The sequence below is a fragment of the Homalodisca vitripennis genome, chromosome X (genome assembly GCF_021130785.1).
Source record: "Homalodisca vitripennis isolate AUS2020 chromosome X, UT_GWSS_2.1, whole genome shotgun sequence".
NCBI lineage: Eukaryota > Metazoa > Arthropoda > Insecta > Hemiptera > Cicadellidae > Homalodisca > Homalodisca vitripennis.
The window spans coordinates 34,589,557-34,601,764 of record NC_060215.1 but is presented as its reverse complement, the minus strand read 5'-3'; positions in this window follow the sequence as shown (position 1 = coordinate 34,601,764).

Here is a 12,208-nt window from a genome sequence, read left to right as displayed (position 1 = left end):
ACATTTTTCACCTTATATCAAGTAAGAGAGAAATCGGAGGAAAGACCGAGTGGGTACTAGGTCCTTCACAATATACCTATTTTGAAGACGCGTTGGTTCAGTAAGTTTTAAACTAGAAATCGTAGTACTAACAGAAATAAAGGGGTTTTATTGTACTAGTATCGCAATAGTTAAATAAATCATACAGACAAGGTGTGCTGAGGTCCAGGGATTATTTCGGATACTTCTGAGGTCCGATGCTAGGTCATGTAACTTTGATTGTTACTGTTTACATATTTAGTACCATAGTTAACTTAGCCTTTAACTCCATAGAGGGCAGTCCGAGCGCACACTTTTTTTCATGCCTCAAATTGTAGCATTGTATGAATGATCTCTTGTGTAATTAATGCAATTAAAAGTAACATCTATAGAAATACCTTCTACAAAACATGTGGTTAAAACTTGTATATCAGCGGCAGGGAGGAATATAGTCCAGTACGTGTCTTAGATAATCTTTTGTGTATGATATCGTGTTACCACAGTTTAGAGGCCTCAACAATGAGTCTTTGTGAGATCCATGACCGTCACCTCGCAAGCAATACAAACATATTGCAATACAAACTTTATTTCAGATATATATATATATATATATATATATATATATATATATATTAATAAAAAAGTGAAATAAGAAATACTGCAACACAAAAATTAATAATTTAAGGTTAGTGACAGTAGACTTTTCTTAAATAAGCCTTAGAACTATTGATACATCTTTAAGAAATTTTAACGTAAAATTTGGGAGTATTCAAATGAAATCTTAAAGTTTGATTTTATATAACTAAACTAATCAATACTAAATTGTAGGCTTCATTAACATGGTATGTATGTATATGCTTTGCTCAATCACAATAACTCTCATTCGTATAGAAGCAATAAACAATAGAATTAATGCCCGTTATTGCTACAAGTTAGCCTCCAGTGACACTAATATGACACTAATTGACACTAATATTTATGTATTAATGAAATAATTCATTTATATTTGTTCATAGTGCTTATCAATAGTTTATTATCTCAAAACTTTAAAAGTAAGCTCCTCTCAAGTAACACTCATTTTGAAGAGGATACAAAAACTTAAAGAATCGTATTGACCAGAAGTCGATTTCTCTTTTCCATTTAAAATAACAACCTGAATATTATTACCAGAACAATATTTTCAAATAATCACCACGTTGACAAGTCTAATCAAATTGTGTAACTGAAGTCCTCCTAATATTTGGAAGTGAGACAAGCGTAGAGTGAACTCCTGTGTCATATTCTAAAGTGGTATTTGGTTGCAGGCCTTTAAATTACTGTTTCTTAAATCTTTGAAGTTTTTACTGGTGTTTTGCAAATTAGGATTGAATTTGACCTCACAGAAAAAAGTCCATCGTGTAGGCCATTCTATTACACCTCGCCTACTAATCTACTGTCGTGAACAGTGTAAATGTGCACAAAAAATGTGTTGAGGTACCATCCTGCTAGAAGTTATGGAAGCCTTTATCAAATTCATGCTGATTTCCCCTAATAACAGAACTTATTTCTGGGAAAATTTATTCTTGCAATATTAGCAAATAAAGTTCTCCATTAAGATTTCCATTAACAAAAAGTTATCGTACATTGTGGTAACCTGGCTCACACATTTACTTGTTCTGTTCTGGGTATTGGGTGCAGGGTTCACGCAAAACAAGAGATTTTCTGTCTCCCAGTACCTGGGGTTGTGTTTGTTTACAGCTCCATTGGAAAAAACGGTATTCATCACTGAACAAAACGTAAGTTGAAAGAAATGTAAGTTGAAAGAATTTATTAAAATTAGAACACCCTACTATTTTGTATGGGATAGTGAGAGTGATTTCAGGTTTTCACCAATCTTTAATTTATTTTGTCTTAAAATGATGGGTCACTTGATAAGGGTTATATTTGAAATTTTTAAGTTACCACATTGCTCCACTATCCATAGGATATCTCTTTATAAAAACTTAACATAAAAATACAGAGGGTCGGATAGCAACTAACTATCGATCAGTGTCAATGCTTCTAAAGTCTACGGCAAGTCATTCTATGGGACTGTTGCATTGTACTTGGTAATTCACCGCCTCGTGACTCCAGTGATTACATTTTCAAAAAGGGGTGCAAATTGTTAGTGGTGTTTTCATAATTTTTGTTACATAAACGTAAATTAAAAATACATACATTCTTTAATACACCCACTTTATGTGTACATAAGCTTCAGATTAATTTTTGTTTCGTTAAAAAATCTCGTTTGGGTAGGTTTGGAGGCCTGTTTAAAAATTTATTAAATTGCCACTGGCAGGAGCGGTGCCCGATTGCCTAAGTTGAAGCCACTTAAGAAACATACCAGATTATATTTGGCGCGAAATTTCTAGGGTTTTAGTATTGTCTCGTTTAACATAAATTGCATCAAATATGTTTTACAGTATATATCGATAATAATTATAAAAAAACAAGGCTTTTGGTAACTGAATTGTTATAATTATGTTAAAGCATGACAAAGAACCAAGTAAAGAGTTCACTATCATCCTTTTCCCCCTGAACAGATTTGAATCATGTAATTCGTGAAATAAATGATTTCATACATGTATCAACTACTAAATACATAGTAGTTAGTTGTGTCATTGGACAGACTGAAGTACAATAACAAGAGTTAGCCTGCGAATTACTATACTGAATTAAGTCTTATGATTAAAACAAGTAAATCAATTTGTTATTAGTATTAACGACTGTAAAAAATTAACGAATTTCACATAAATTCTTAACCAATGTTAAAAATAACCAAACAAATTATTGCAATATGTTTAGAATTGTTATTACTGTTGTATTGTTGTTACTGTTGTAATTCCTCTATTGATCCTTTTGGGTTTAAGAAGGGAAAAAATTAACGAATTTCACATAAATTTCACAAACCAATGTTAAAAATAACCAAACAAATTATTGCAATAGGTTTAGAATTGTTGTTACTGCTGTAATTATTGTAGTTACCCTATTGACCCATTTGGTTTCAAGAAGGGCAAATTGACAGTTGGCGCTGTAGTAAACCTGATCGAGATGGGTTCAGAGAGCTATAAGATCGTGTTACGTGTTTTGATAGCAAAATATTGTTTGACAAGTTGAATTCTCACGGGTTTCGAGGACTGCCACTTCAACGGTTCCAGTATTTTCAAATGGCAGACCCCACAAATCGTGTACTCATTTAAAAGTTTTCAACATTAACTGTAAAGTCCCATAGAGATCTATTTTCAGCCCAACTTAGTTTTTGTCTAAGCCAATGACATTCGATCGTCTCGACAGATCTAAATTATGCAGACGTCACGGCTTTCTGAGTTAGTAAAAAGTTAACTCCAATGAAGCAAAGTAAATTTGTGGATTTGAATTGTTGGGTTCAGAAATTCAACTGAGTGAATTTAAAAAACAACATGTCAAATACATACTTTATCGCCTTTCCCTGCGCTCTTTACATCTTTACTGTGGTGCAGGCATCTTGTTGAATGACACCATGGTTGAGTAATTCTGTAGAGATTAATGTATATACCACATAGTTGTTTCTTTGCATTATTGAATGTGACATTCAAAATAATCTGCGAAATTTTAGCTTTTAACGATGGCTTGTGGTTTCAAATAATATAATGTGTACTAGTAGGCTAATAAATAATTTTGTTGATTAAAAAGAATTAGATTAAAGAATTGGTTTCCGTAATAGTCCTAATCTGTCACAAAGCACTTATTACATTAAGTCACTGTGCATTATAATTATATATTTATATACATGACGTTAATGTACATTTATGAATAAAACACTGAAAAGTGCAGAGGAATTTTAGTTGTAAATAGTAAAATATTAAATACGACTATCTTTTATGTTTTTATTGAAGGACATTTCATTGAAGCTATTCGTCTAGGAGCCAAAAGCCAATTTGAATTGTATAAGCACAAAATATGATTTTTATAGAAAACAATAGGAACATTTCTACTAAGAAGGAAATCGATATAGTTTTAGTGGAGCTCAAAATGTGTTGGTACGGAAGGGTTCAACATATGAAACGATTATTTATTTCTTTAATTAATTTCATTATAAGGGAACATTTCTGTACGAATTAAAGACTAGTGCTTATACAATACAAATTGTCTATCGGCTCCAGACTATATTAGTTAGATAACCAAAATACCACCAGACGTGGTTTGATGACGCTGATTTAACATTCATTTACGAGTGTGGCAGTTGGTTTTAATTGTGTTACGTTAAAAATTATCCATTTCGATATTCAACAAAAGTAAAGCGGCTGACAATTGATTTCTTTCTTATCAAAAATCTCTCTATCGATATCAAGAAAGACGAGACTTTTTGCTTATACAATTAAAATTGACTTTCGCTTCCTGGACTGTAGTTAAATTATAATTTATATAGAAATAGTAAACAGAAAAGGCTACTAAATAAGTAATGTAAACTTTAAAAAATGGGGTGATGTCTATATAATCATCTCTTAAGTAACATCAAAAGTTCCGTCAAGTAAAATCGATCAAATTTTCGTTTCTAATTCCTATACAGCTGTTTCTGTGGGATTTTAAAATGGCTTGTACTTAAATATAAAGGCCTTCATTGAAACCTAGTAGTTTTGTCACTTTAAAATGACCAGCAAATTTCAAAAGGTTCCCATACTTTCCATCCTCAGTTTGCATGAAATTTTTATCATTGATTAGTTATTGTAATCTACTTTTTTACAACATTTTACATTAGAATACATGTATTTAACTATAAATGGCGAATAAATTACGTCCTGTTAACTATTTATATATTTTTCTTTTAGATATTCCTTATATATGTGTTAATTAAAATTACTTTTTAAGTTTACATAAGCACTCGAAAGATGAAGGGCCGATGTCACTATGACAGCGCTCCTAACGGCGTTCGCTACAAATACTGGGAGAACTCCATTAAAGGTAGTAGTTGTACTCTCGAGTTCCCGCACCTGTCAGAAACCCTCCTAAGTATAAGTTAGTACAGAAGCTGTCTGTTATTATAAGTTGGTACAACACCGGTTTAAACTCTGATACAGTATAATCTACGAAAATATATGAAACACTGATTTCCTTGATTATCTTATTTAAAAAAGGGAACGTGTCAATCGCCAGTTAGTTAGTTACTTTGCTGTAGTAACAGAATGGTACATACATTCACTTTTATTTAAACATGATATCATTGTAATTAAAAATTATAATACTGTAAAAACTATTATCGAATATTAATATTACTGTAGATTGTATTTCCTCAAATATATACGGGCATTTTAAGAGGTTTTTTTCTCCTCTTGTTAATTAATATTTTTCTGTCTTGTTCACGGTCCGTTTACATCTGTGTCGGATTTAAAGGGTTCGACTATATTTAATATAATATAATTGAAATTTCTTTGCCGAATGAGATGTAAGAGATACTTGGGTTGTTATTATCTTGTACGTAATCCTGTAGTCTTACATAAAGACTCGTTGGATAACCTCCCTCCCCACCGCCATGCCACTAGTTTTCAGTTTCATAACTTTTTTTATACATAAGTTATATTGGAAATACATATATGGTGCAAATTTTTAAGGCAGATTATATTGTCATAACATAAGGATTTATTACTGTTTAAGCTTTTTATTATGTCTGAACCTTTCCTGGTAGTGTTCTAAGCAATAAAAAGTAGCACATTGAGAATTAACTGAAAGCTCTGAGAACAATGATATAACGAATGATAAGAATAACAGAACCGTGATTGCTGTGTGACTGTGATTGTGGGTAATTTGCAATGATTAAAAAGTAAGAATTACAAGATTTGATAAGAGCTGAAGAATGTTTCAGAACCTTTAGCTTTGCAGTTCAACAATATTGTCTCCGTTTATCCTTCTATCAAATACCCCACCAAGTTACTCTTACCTTTAATGTTTTCTGAAATAATAATACTCCGTCTCATAAAATACATTTTCTTGGCTAACTTTATATTATTATTAAGTTTATTTATGGCGTTAATATATCTGTCTGATTAAATTAATTTAAGATGCCTGATTTTATTTTCAGATGAGTTTTTCTTATTAACGTGTTGATAAGACTGTCCTCTATGGAGTAACAGGCTTAGTTAATTCTGGTAGTAATATGTAAACTGTAACAATCAAAGTTACATGGCGTAGCTCTAGAATCGGACCTCAGAAGTATCTGAAATTATCCCCGGACCTCAGCATACTTTGTCTGTAGGATTGATTTTACTATTGCGATATTAGTACATCAAACCATTCCCCTTGTAACTGTTAGTATTACAATTCGTGGTTTGAAAATTAGTGAATCAATATGACTTCAAAGCAGCTATTCTGTGAAGTATGCTCTACTTTGTCTTTCCTATGACTTCTCTTTCACTTGATATAAGTTGAAATACGTCGTCATAAGTTGAAGGATTTTCCGGCACTAGTTCAAGCGCAATGCATTGGAGATGACTGTCCACGCCTATAGGTTTTATTAATTGTCATTGTAATATTCAATGTTTTCTGGACCAGTTTTAACACATTATGCATGGGATTTAGTATTAAAAGTACTACAAATACTTCTACATTCCACAGACATTATAAGATTTTAGGCATTAGCCACAACCAGCAGGTTTGGGGTTGCAAATTGCAAACAAAAAATTACTTCTTTTTGGATTTTTATAGAGCTTACCTAAGAAAACATAAAAGTTTTAAATTTAATGAGTTATGAAATATAAATAGAAATAAATAGATTAGTACAACACAATATATATTACTGTATGGTACGGCACTTTACTCCGCAATCTGACTCAACACTGAGCACATCATTACTTGCAGGTCTAAACTACGTCAAAATTAATTTTATTGATTTATTATTTTATTACGTCATGTATTACTGTGTTATACGGTTTGTATAATTATCATGGCACTATAACACAAATTGAAAATAGAATGATTTACAATGGCTACTAATATATATGAATTATGTGAAATACATAAATAAGCTGTGGTGTTCTTCAGTCAGTATAACAAAAAAAGAAGACAGACACAGCCCTAAGTGGTAAAAAGTTAAGTAGCTTGGTCGGGCAAGAGGTTCCTAATGGACAGCTACAAAAAAAACGATGCATAATTCTCTAATGGCTCAAGTGCCACTCGTTTATATCAAAATATTCAAGGTATCGGCTTTCGTTTAGAATCACGAGCAAACCACTTAATAAATTTTCGTTTACTTTTTATTATTTAATTTTCTTCGTTGTTGGCGTCAATTTTACTCCTGTTTTGTTTCCGCATTGAATGCATGGCAAGTATAGCTGCTTACTTACCTGCATACCTGAATAGTAAATTTGGGTCTGAGGATACTAATTAAATAATTAAAAGTTTATAAAGCGATATATTAAATAGTTCGTGATGGACGAGAGCACAAGAAAACCCGTACTAGTTTGTGGCATAGTGTTGCGCTGCTTGCATCCTTGAAATATTATGTGCTTAGTGCCGATTGTTACATTTTATTGCCTAACATCACAAATAAAAACGATATTATATTACTACTTATTATATATTGATGGTAATGAACAAGAGTATACACAAAACAGAAGACGTAATTTAACCTTTAAACGATATACACGAAGAAATGTCGTTTAACTGTCTGCACATTTACAATGATGTAGACACGATATTATGATGAGTATCTGCATAAAAAATACAGAACCTTATATTTTGTATTTGTTATGTAGATGCTCACAGCAGAATAGAGACACCCATCTGACTGTGACCCCACAGTTTTCCCAATATTCAGTCGTTATAATATAACCTAGCTCCCGGATCTTCCGTGTCACATAACAGTCCAGAAATTGGAAATTAGATGAAAAAAGATAAGCTTGAACATGAAAATTGTTTGTATTTCATTTTTTAACGAGATTGAGAGCAACTACATTTTATATCCTCACTTATTAGTTATTGTGTGGTACACATTGTTTGCTGGAGATCTGTCGTTGTACTGCCCATACTCCAGTGTTGTGCATTCCAACTCCCATATAGACCACGTAATTTACCTCCTCTATTATCTCTCAAATATGACCTCCACATATCTTGGTACTTTATATTTATGTTGTTACTGGGCTTTGCTGTCAGAATCAGTACTCTCATATGTCGGGTGAACGTGACTGTTTAACAGTAACAGGTAATTATTATAAATATATATTGTCACCAAACCGCTTACAATACAGGCCTCGTACTCGTACAGATAATGCGGTGTTTAATACCCATTTTATGATAAATAAATCAGCTTTGTTTTGCCATTAAATTAGTACTTACCTAAAAAACACGTCATTGAAACCTATAGAACTTTTAACATGTGGCGTATTCATTCCAGAGTTTAACTAACCTTACATATCAGATACATTCCCTATGCTAGCTTTGTAGTGCACTCTGCTAGTTTCGATACAGTTATGTGATTACTTCGATACGTGATTGATCAGATAGGAGACTCATACATGTGCCCTGAACTAGTCTCAATTGTCACACGGTTCTCCAAGAACGCAATAATGAACTGAACTACGATGTCTCGTATTTCACGCCTCAGCCGTGATACTTTACTTGGCGTTTCCCCCTTAGATCTCACCACCACCCCAAATTACAGACCTAGGACTTTCATTGTCGATTCCTTGTGTGGACTCTTACATACTAATCTTGTTTGACAATTACCTCCCTGTTCTTCTAAAGCGGATTGTATCTTTTAGCCCTGACACTGACCCCTCACCTCTACGCAGTTCTCTCAAAGTGTGCAACGGTGTGCCGCCAAATCCTAAATAGGAGGTGGCAATGCCTCACTAAATGAGTAAAAATGTCAACCATCAGTCAATAATCAAAATAAATTTTATTTTTTATTACATTCCATGTGAGTCGTTCATGTGAAAAAGCCTGCAAAAAAAGAGTTAAATGTACTATATATCTAACGGCAAAGTCAGCAACACTAGGTCCAGATTCAAAGACTTCCTTGACCTTATTGCTGGGAAGAAAAGTTTGATAAAGATGGTAATAAGACACAGTTATTCCATGTTAACCAAATATTGTATTAGGATGAACTTACGAGTTTTTTATCAGTTTTCTAATTAATTGCAACTCCACTCCTTAAAAATAATATTAGATAAAAATTAGACACTTTGAAGACCAACATCCGATCCGTTGAATTTTTAGATAACGAACATTTAAAGAACAATAAAATATATGTTTCAATGAATATAATATCTATTTAATAATAATTGTACCTAAATATAACATTATCTCAATTAAAATACGTGCCTCGTTACTAAAGAGATATAAATAACTTTATTTGTCATCGGCTGCTGGTATCAAACCGTGTATGTCCGCTCCTTGTTCTGTACCTGTTGCGCAATGAGCCATTCTACTTGACTGCAACGGTACTTTATGTCTTCTTCCACTGCTTCTGCGTTTTTATACATAAGCCTTAATATAACAAAATGTTTTGTAAAAACAAAACTTTAAAATATAATAATAAGCCAAAATAAAACATAAAATATTATTTTTGCCAAAACGACCAACGATGACCATCGATTGCAATTCTACAGTCTGAGTACATGTTATAAACAACTGATAAACTACAAAAGTTATAAAATCTAAACAATGGACTAAAATTTGGAAATATTGTAGCCATATAATATTAGAACAAACAAGAAAACATAAATTATGTAAATATTTCTAATTGTCAATAGAAATGTGTAGAACATAAAATAATTCAATAATGCGTGTACATGATTTTGTTATATGACATAAATATTATGTCATAAGGAATAAATCTACTCTAAATTTCCATTCTAGCTACAGAATGCATCATGCAGAAATGCAATGATATTGGTAAATCTAAGTAAATTGCAGTAGATAAATGAGCCCTGCCTTTACATTACAGAATAATTTTTGGACGCTTCAAAAAGGTTAAATGAGTAAAAGGAGTAAGTAAAACAATAAATGCAAAGACACCTACACTTTTTATGTATTCAGGGTAGTTTATCGACTTTACTAAAGACCCAATCCTAGGTTGCGACATGCCTCTGAATGAAGGTCAATACACCATCATGGATAAGTATCCGCTAGTAAACATGAAAGCGACTCCAGAATTCATATAGTTTACTTGATTTTCTTATTTATATTTCCCTTTCATGTTTTTGTATCAAAATTAAAACAAATCACATATAAATGAACTAGTAAAATATATAAAAGTGGGGTGTACACTACAGAAAGACATTGTTTTTAATAGCAATGAAATATACAAATTAGTTTTTATTTGTGTACCATTAGATCTTTAGTGTGTCTTAAAAATATTTACTACACAATCAATATTTATTCCTTAAGTTCTACTTCCTCCCCTTTTCTATAACATAATACGTATTGACTCATGTTCAATTAAATAAATAATATCAAATTCCATTATTAATGTTAAATAACATATGTGAAATAAGTTTTTTTTAATTATTTCGTTTTACGGCACCGCAATCATAAAACATTACGTACAATGAGAAAGCTACGGTTCGTAAACATCTTAAACTACAGATCATTTGGTAACCTTCTTTACTCCCTCCTAACATTGTTCCGATATAAAAATCTGTCGTCTTCTTTTTCTAAGAAATTTTTTTTCACAAGTAGGTCAGCCCTTCTACGCAAGCCTACTAGTGCAAGAATGTTTTTTGGAAATGTTAGAAATGTGTTCAATTCAAGATATAGCATGACTGGGGCAGAAGAAAAATAAACCTATCGTCTATCACGTCATGGAAAATTAACATTTTTGCCATCCCTTCCTTACAAACGGAAATAGACGTAAATGAAGTTCACAATTTCTATAAATATTTATTTATTTCATGTTACTGTTTATTGCAATTAAACATTTTAGGATTGAAAAGGACTATAAATGCTGATTGAGGGCGAGTTTCTCTCCGTATGAATTAATTTAATGCACTGGGTCCAAACTAGTGAAGCTTATTTAAAAACATGAATTGAGCTCAAGCTGTTATGAGCTGTTGAAACATTTTATTTCATTCGACTAAATGTGAGTGATGCAATTAATATTACTTTACTGGACACAGCTTCGTGCAAATGTCAATTGGGAATCTTCAAAAGCGATACCGTTTTAATATACAATTTTAATACACTCTTGCTGTTATAAATGTACAGTATTTACGTATCAGGTAATGCTTTGTATGGATATACTAGATATGGCTTTAGATATAGTAAAGTCTGTACGTAAAAGTAAGTTTTTATCTCTCTTTTAAACCTAAACGTTAGTTATACCGGCTTCGATATACACTGCATATTATTCTTTACATTATTTATCATGTCTACATATGGTTGGCCCTCCACGGGATTCAAATCCGTGGTCTCTCATTTAGAGAACCAAAACTATAACCATTAGACTACGGAGAAAGACAACAATTGTTTATTTTTGCTTCCATACGAAGACTTGGAGAGTGTCATTGAATTGTAAACCACCAACATACGTATTATTGCAAGAGAACTGAATACGAATGTTGTTTATCATATGTTTTAGATCGTGTGAGATAGTTACAATAATAGAATAAATGACTATTTTGTTCATTTAATAAAATTATAACAAATAATTTACAGTAACTAAATGCCTATTACTCACCTCAGTGAAAGTTATCTGAGTTAATAACAGATAATAAATAAATTCAGTTATGATTAATTTTAACGTTTATAAATATTTAAATTTTATTTATAAATATATATATATATATATATATATATATATATATATATATATATATATAGCTCACACTTTTTATGGTGGTGTTAAGGCTAGCTTTTATTTAAGTTAATATAGTGATTGGTTAATTTAAATAATATTTGGTCTTGTATAGCAATATAATATAATATGTATTGTACGTGGTATGCAATTGATATATAAACAAAAATACATTTATGTGCAGAATAAAACACATGTGCTTGGAAGATTTGTTAATTTCATCCAAGAAGACAAGACCTTATTTTATGCAGTACTAAAACACGTGATGATGAAGTGTTTTCAAGCAAAAAGAGCCGTTGCATTACATTCTCCTCTGTATTTTCTTAGACAGTATTTAATTTTATCCAAGGAGACGTTGCATATATTTGATTTAGAGATGCAAGTAATAATGATACAGTGTTTTGT